Source organism: Dama dama, chromosome 29 (genome assembly GCF_033118175.1).
Source record: "Dama dama isolate Ldn47 chromosome 29, ASM3311817v1, whole genome shotgun sequence".
NCBI classification, from domain to species: Eukaryota; Metazoa; Chordata; class Mammalia; order Artiodactyla; family Cervidae; genus Dama; species Dama dama.
In genome coordinates this window covers 25,678,990-25,686,684 of record NC_083709.1, presented here as the reverse complement: position 1 = coordinate 25,686,684, position 7,695 = coordinate 25,678,990, and the positions used below count along the sequence as shown (strand labels likewise).

At 41.1% G+C, this 7,695-nt stretch overlaps 1 non-coding gene across 1 annotated transcript; it reads right to left on the bottom strand.

Moving 5' to 3' along the window:
• Positions 1–3,034: 3,034 nt before the first annotated feature.
• Positions 3,035–3,141, bottom strand: LOC133049048 (U6 spliceosomal RNA). The gene has a single exon (XR_009691206.1). It is a non-coding gene; the product is annotated as a U6 spliceosomal RNA (small nuclear RNA).
• Positions 3,142–7,695: the final 4,554 nt, after the last annotated feature.

The window sequence follows — 7,695 nt, the reverse complement described above, 5'->3', positions numbered from 1 at the left end:
ACTGCTCTCAGGCTTTTTTCTCTAGTTGCGGCGAGTAGGGGCTTCTCATGTGGTGGAGCGCAGGCTCCGCGGTATTCGGGCTTCCGTAGTCGCGGCCCGGTGGACTCGGGAGCTGCGGCTCCTGGGCGCTAGTGCGCAGGCGCAATAGCTGTGGCGCATGCGCTTAGCCGTTCTACTGCATGTGGGATCCTCCCGGACCAGGGGATCAAACCCGCGTCTCCTGCCTTGGTGAGCAGAGTTTTTACCACTGAGCCACCAAGGAAGAAACCCTGTCCACCCGTCTTAACTGCACCCTGGGGAATCTCAGTTCCTGCCGTTGGACATAATGACCTTTCCCCCTGCTCCTCACGCAAGGTACAAGACACAGACATCCTTCTCTACCTGGAAGGCAGCGTAGAGTGTTAGCTGAAATAAGTTGTGGGCCACAGAGGCAGGCCAGGTTCTGGTCAGCTGGGTGACTATGTCTAACAGCTTTTGCTGCAGAAACAATCTCCCAGATTCAGCGGCCGAAAACCCCAAGGCCAATGTCTTGCTCACATGATGTGCTTGGGTTTGGTGGATGGGGTTGGGGAAGGTTGTGCTCCCGCGGCTCCCGCAACAGAACCGGGGCTGCGGGGCAGCCGCTTTCCAGAATGCTGATGGTCGCTGTGACAGAGTGAAAAAGAGGCAGAGCTCACACTGATTTTGTTCATTCTATCTGAAAGTGACCCATGTCACTTGCTCAAGGTGAAGGTAAAGTACTATCCAACTTTTAGGTAAGAGAAAAGAGAGAGAGAGAAAAGCAAATTACTTGTGAAAAATGTCTATTGGGACCATCTTTCCACCTACGTTTCAGCGTCTTGGTGGTGTATCATGGGGATATTCAATTTCTGAGGCTGTTGTGAGGGTTAAATGAGAAATGGCACATAGCCATTATTCCATAAATGTGGCTTATTTGTATGCCTGAAATATAGTATTAAGGCTTACTGTAAATAATAGCAAGCTCTTCAACCTTTTTGTATAAATTGCACTGTCTAGTCTTTAAAAATGATTCCTGTGCGCTTTCTCTGAATTTCTCCAAAGTTCTGTCTGTTCTGAAATGTGGATTCTAGCAGTGTTCTCAGTCTAGAAAGGACCTCACTACTACTAAGAGATGAGAGAGTACTCTATTTTTTTTGGGGGGGGGGAAGGGGAACTATTCAAATATAAAATGATGATCGTGATATTTAGTATTTATAGCAAGTATTGTTCTGGTATAGAGATGAAACACTGCAGAAGTTCATCAGAACAGTATGGGCCTCATTAGAAAGAATGCATTACTATGATGCTCAGAAAACTCAGGCTGAGTATGAAGTTACGAGAACAACATGGGCTTCTTTGGCTGAGTGTGTTATTATAATTTCAGTGGAACCATTATCCTGTCAAGAAAACACATGGTAAAACCTCCAGGGGCTCCCTGTGACTGCATGAGAGAGAGTGGATGCTGGCTTTCCCTAGGGAAGGCAGAGCCTGGTGGGGTCTGAGCAAGGGCCTGAGGCATAGCCTCTACCCACCACCTGCCTCCTAGTACCTCATCATCCTAGCTTTTGGTTCGGAAAGCTAGCATTTTGAGTATCTAGTCAGGAGACTTTCTCATTTTCCTTGGGTTGAGCCTCACCCCTCCTCCCCACTTCCCATCATCTTTTCACATGATGGCCATCAACTCCTAGTTTTATAAGGTGTTCTTTATTCTGGCAGAATTTAGGCCAGGGACTTTGTGTTCAGCAAATGGCTTGGCTCACGTGGACCCTGGGGTTGTTTACGTGTTTTAGGACTTGCTATTGCGAAACCCTAGTTTATTTTACGTAGTGGGACTGCTTTTGCCAGAATGAATTCATTTGCTCAAGTTATTTTTAAAATGTGCTTTTTCTTAGCTTTTTGGAGAAGCTCTAGTCTCTTGTTTGTGTGGGTCTAGGCCAGAAAAAAAAAACAAAACACGCCAAGTCTATTGATGGAAGCCAGGAAAAACGTCTAGCCAATGTGGATCAAAGGAGGTTCTCAGCTTTGAACAGAGAAGTCTCTCCTCCCTGAGTGCTGACTTAACACACTAGTGGTGCTAGTCCCAGAGCTTGAAATCCTTGACACTCCCAGAACCAAGAAGGCCCTGCAAATGCGTCTCAGACTTTTCCTGCAGGTATGCTGGGGGAGGCTTTCAGGATAGTCACCGGGAAAAAAACGCCTTCTGCAGCCGCTTGGCGCCTCTACAGTCCAGCAAGGAGACCACTGGAGACTGTGGGGTTGTCGGGCCACACACCCACCACCTCCCCCAGGCCAAAGGGGCTGATTCACCAAACTACCTTGCAAACAAATTTTTTTTGTGAGTGTGCTTTTACTTCCTTTTATAAAAAATATTTTATTGAAGTATAATTGATTTAGTGTTGCATTAATTTCTGCTCTACAGCAAAGTGATACATATATTCTTTTTCATGTTCTTTTCCATCTTGGTTTATCACAGGGTATTGACTATATTTCCCTGTGCTATACAGTAAGACCTTGTTGTTTATCCATCTTATATATAATCGTTTGCATCTGCTAATCCCAAACTCCCATCCCTCCCCCTTGGCACCCTCAAGTCTGATCTGTGTCTGTGAGTCTATTTCTCTTTTGTAGTTAAGTTTGTTTGTGGCATTTTTAGATCCCACATATAAGTGACATCATAAGGTGCTTGTCTTTCTCTCTCTGACTTCTTTCACTTAGTATGATAATCTCTAGGTCCATTCATGTTGCTGCAAATGGCATTATGTCATTCTCTTTTTATGGCTGAGTAGTATTCCATTGAATATAAGTACTACATCTTCTTTATCCATGCGTCTGTTGGTGGACGTTTAGATGGTTTCCATGTCTTGGCTATTGTGACTGGTGCTGCTGTGGACATAGGGGTGCATATATCTTTTTTTTTTTTCCCCATCCCAATCCCTCACGCCTCCCTCTCCATCCCATCCCTCTGGGTCTTCCCAGTGCACCAGCCCTGAGCACTTGTCTCATGCATCCAACCTGGGCTGGTGATCTGTTTCACAAAAATAGGGAACGCTTCACGAATTTGATTGTCATCCTTGCACAGGGGCCATGCTAATCTTCTCTGTATCGTTCCAATTTTAGTACATGTGCTGCCGAAGCGAGCATTATATCTTTTTAAAGTATAGTTTTGTCCAGATATATGGCCAGTAGTGGGATTGCAGGATCATATGTCAACTCTATTTTTAGATTTTTAAGGAACCTTCACACTGTTCTCCATTGTGGCTGCACCAATTTACATTCCTACCAAGTGTTGAAGAGTTCCCTTCTCACCACACTCTCTCCATCATTTGCTATTTGTAGACTTTTTAAAGATGGTGATTCTAACTGGTGAGAGGTAGTACATCCATAGTAGTTTTGATTCCTTGCAAACATTTTATTTCACAACTGGTTTTTAAATATAACTCTTTAGGACCTAGATTCTTACCTTTGGGGGAATCAGAAACCCCTCTGAGAATCTGATGAAAGCTATGGCTCCACCACTCAGAAAAGTATATGTACATACAAACATTTGTCAGTGGTATCATTGGGATAACATCCAAGAACTCCCAAGGTGGGAGTGGGGGGCATAAATCCCATTGCTTCAGAATTGGGGGAAACTTCAAAACTGAGATTAGTGGTATGTGGATACTATTCATTCTTTTGGAACTTGCTGAGTTCCTGTTTCATGGCAGAAACTATGCTGGAAGATGGGGACACAGTGATGCATAAGACAAGGATCCAGCCTCATGTGCAAAGGCTGCAATTTAATGGAGACAAATCTAGAATAATTGTGATTATAATGAGTTAAATGTTATGCTAGGCCTGTAAGTATGGAAACCTCCAAGAACTCTGAATGGAGGGTAATTAATTCAATACATATTTGATAAAACATATTATGTGCCAGACAATTAGGTATAAGCTAGTGCACATTGTCCTTGCCTCAAGGAGCTTGAAGTTTGAATGCTCTAAATCCAAAGTTGAGGGAGGGGACTGGAAGAGCAGGATACCAGCTACAGGTAAATCCTGATGACAAGTAAGTCCATCCAGGTGAAGGGTGAGTACCCCAGGCAGTGAGAGCAGTGATGAGAGCAAGGTGGTGGGGAAGCACAAACAGTCCGTCTCTACATGGGGATGAGTGGCGAGAGCAGAGTGGAGAGTTTTGCTGGGTCGGATCCCACGGGTCCCTGTGCTTCACCCAAGGATGGTGGGTTTTATACTGTGTCAAAGGTTGTCACTGAGGGTGTTTTTTTTTTTTTTAAAGTAAGTGAGTGAAATTAAAGAGGAGATGATATTAGAAAGATTGCTCTGCTTTCTGTGGAGAAAATGGATTGGAGTGGTGGAAGGGCATGGTGCCTAGTAGGTGAAAAGATGGGAGAGGGGAATCTGTTGAGTTACTGCGGGTGAGCGATGATGAAGCCCTAGCAATGACCATGGAGCTGGAGCGGAGAGATTTGAAAAACAGAGTGAAGCCTCTGGATAGTACCTCTCAGGTTGTGATAGATTCACACTAATAAAACAGCCTTGCTACTGAGGTGGTGTCCCCTAGAATCATGGCTGCAGAATTGCTGTGGTCTAATAATCAGATGTGGAAACTCTACATTCCGTTGCTTAATGATGCTAATGACACCGATACCATTGTCAACAGTGGAAACTGAATCTTATTGTTCACTTACTCTGTGCCCTTACCCTTTCACGTGTTCTGCATGTATCAACCTACTTTTTTTTTTCTTTTTAAAAAACGACTTTATGATGTAAGTTCCATTATTCCTGTGGAATAGATGAGGATATTGAGGTAGCACAGAGAAATTCAATACCTTGTCCAAGCTCACACAGCCAAGAAGTAGAAAAACAGATTTGAAGTCTCGTTCCAAGACTCACACTCCTATCAAAACTACTCTTTTCCTACAATGACAGATATAGTGTCTTTTCCTGTAAAATTCAGTATGATCAATAAAGTGGGGATTTTCAATTTGTTCTGAACATTGTAATCACAATAAAAAAGTTTCCATGTCACTCACATCCTCCAGAAACGTATTAAGTGAGGTGCTAAGTCGCTTCAGTTGTGTCTGACTCATAGCAACCCCATGGACTGTAGCCCACCAGGCTGTTCTGTCCATGGGATTCTCCAGGCAAGAATACTGGAGCGGGGTGCCAGTTCCTCCTCCAGATAAGTGAGGTACATGAAGCAAAATGCTGGACGTGAGTGTTTTTGCAGATTCAGTTTCCAAAAAACAGAAAAGCAGAAAAAACAAACAATGGTGTTTTCAAACAATGAATGCTGTTTTCCTTTAGCCATAAGGGAGTTTTAAAGCTTGATAAATGTATTTAGCTTTCAAAGCATTCCACATTCCCCACCCACAAGCAAATGCCAGAAGGTGCCAGTTTGAGCCAATTCTGAGCTCAGGAATGATTTTCTCAATACTAGATCAGATTTCTTCAACGTCCATGCTCCACAAACAGATGCTTACCATTGTTCTAATGGGTCTGATGAAAACTGCTTAGCAACTTATCAAGCTACTAATGTAAAAAGAACATTTCAGCAAGAGATGAGGTAGTGAGACACAAATGCAGAAACAGAAAATGACGGGCCTTACTACTTTAAAGGGACTGAAAATCACTGCCTTACGATCTTTGAAATTTTAGAGTTAGGCTGTGTATAGGCTCAGTTTAATGGACTTTCTCGGGGGAAAAATGCTTCCAATTACATAAAGTAATTTCCTTATTTTGCAGAACTAATTTTTTTGGAGAGGATAAAGAAAATAATGTTTAATAAACTCATTCACTGAACTAACTTTTTTGAAAGCATGCCCTTTGCCTGACACCATGCTAGACACAGATACAAAAATGAAAAAGACATGTATCTTGTCCAGACTTTAGTAGTAGAGAAAGAAAAACAAAGAAATGGTGTAACAACAAAAGAATGTACAGGAAATTAGAAGTGAGACAGTGAGAAGTGAGGGTAGAGGAAGGAACAGGAACTGTGTCTCAAGATTTTGGGCTTAAATTTGGGAGTGATGCAGAGCCATTAAACAGAAGTGATGATCAGAGTTAATTTTAGAAGGATCATGCTGTTGTCAGTGTGAAGGTTGGGTTGCAGTGGGGAGATCAAAGGCAGGATCAGCTCCAATCTTCATAAAAAGCATTCCAGAGCATTCTGATACCTCCCTGGCTGTTCTCTACTTCACTTCCTCTTGTCCCCCAGACTTAAGATTTATAATCTTTAAAATGCTATTTACTTTCCACGTACTTTAGGTTTTCCCAGATATCTGTTATTGACTTCTAATTTATTTCCATTTACTTTGTATGACTTGAATCCTTTTATTGTTATGGAGACTTGCTTTTTGGCCCAGAATGTGGTCATCTTAGTACATGTTCCACGTGCTCTTGAAAAGAATGTGTATTCTACCATGAATGGGTATCGCTGTGTTCTATGTCACGTTCATCAAATTGGTTGAGAGTTTTTGTTCAAGTCTTCTGTATCCTTACTGTTTAGATTTTTTTTTTCTCTTAAGTGATTCATTAAAATTGAGCCTATGCATAATCTAGCTCTAAAATTTGTCTTCTTGTTCTAACATTGAAAGAAGTTTTCAAATCTCCAATTATAATTACAGATTTGTTAATTTCTCCTTATAGTTTTATCAGTTTTTACTTCAAGAATTTTGAAGCTGTTATGTAAACAAGTGTTTAGGATTTTTGTGTCTTTTTGCTGAATTGACCCTTTATTTGGCATTATGCAATATTCTTTATCTTTGGTAATAGTCTTCGCTGGGAAACCTACTTTGTCTGATATTAATATAGCCACTCCTGCTTTCTTTTGATTAGTGTTAGTATGGTGTATCTTTTTCTACCTTTTTAATCTGTTTGCCCTTTATTTTCAACATATGCTTTTTGTTGGTAGCATATAGTTGGATCTTGTTTTTTTATCCAATCTAGACAATCTCTGCCTTTTAGTTGGGGTATTTAGAATATTTAACTCTTTTCAAAAGATAATTGGCTGTTTAAGCAAAAATTGACTGTTTAAGCTTATACTAATGCAAAAGTAAAACATGAGGCCACAACAGCACAAAGGCAAGAAGAGACAAATGAAAGTTTTTCATTGTAAGCTTCTTAAACCATATGTCAAGTACTGTATCACTTGAATGTAGACAGGTATATTAAAGATGTACATACTATAACCCTAAAGTAATTACTGAAATAAAACAGAGTTGTAACTAATAAACAAAAGAGATAAAATGCAATCATAAAAAATACTCAATCCAAAAGAAAGCAGAAAAGGAAGAAAAAGAACAAAGAAAAAATGGAAACAGCAAGATGATATATTTAACATAAACATATCAACAATCACATTAAATGCAAAAGCTCCAAACACCCTGATTAAAAGGTAATGATTGTCAGATTGGGTAAAAGCAGGTATAAAACCACTCATCAGGTACTGAGCTAAGTGCCTTACACAGTCTCATGAAATCCTCCTTAACAAGCATGATGTTATCATCATGCCCTCATTTCAAATATTTAAAAAACGAGCCTCAGGGAAGTTAATGACTTCTCCAAGTAGCAGAGCAGGGCACTGCAGAGCGCTAAAAAGCATATAATACTTGCTTCATTCCCCTCCCTCCATTTCCACGGCACTGAATACCTGTTTCATGGAGCTGTGCCACATGACAACTTCTGTAACTGCTT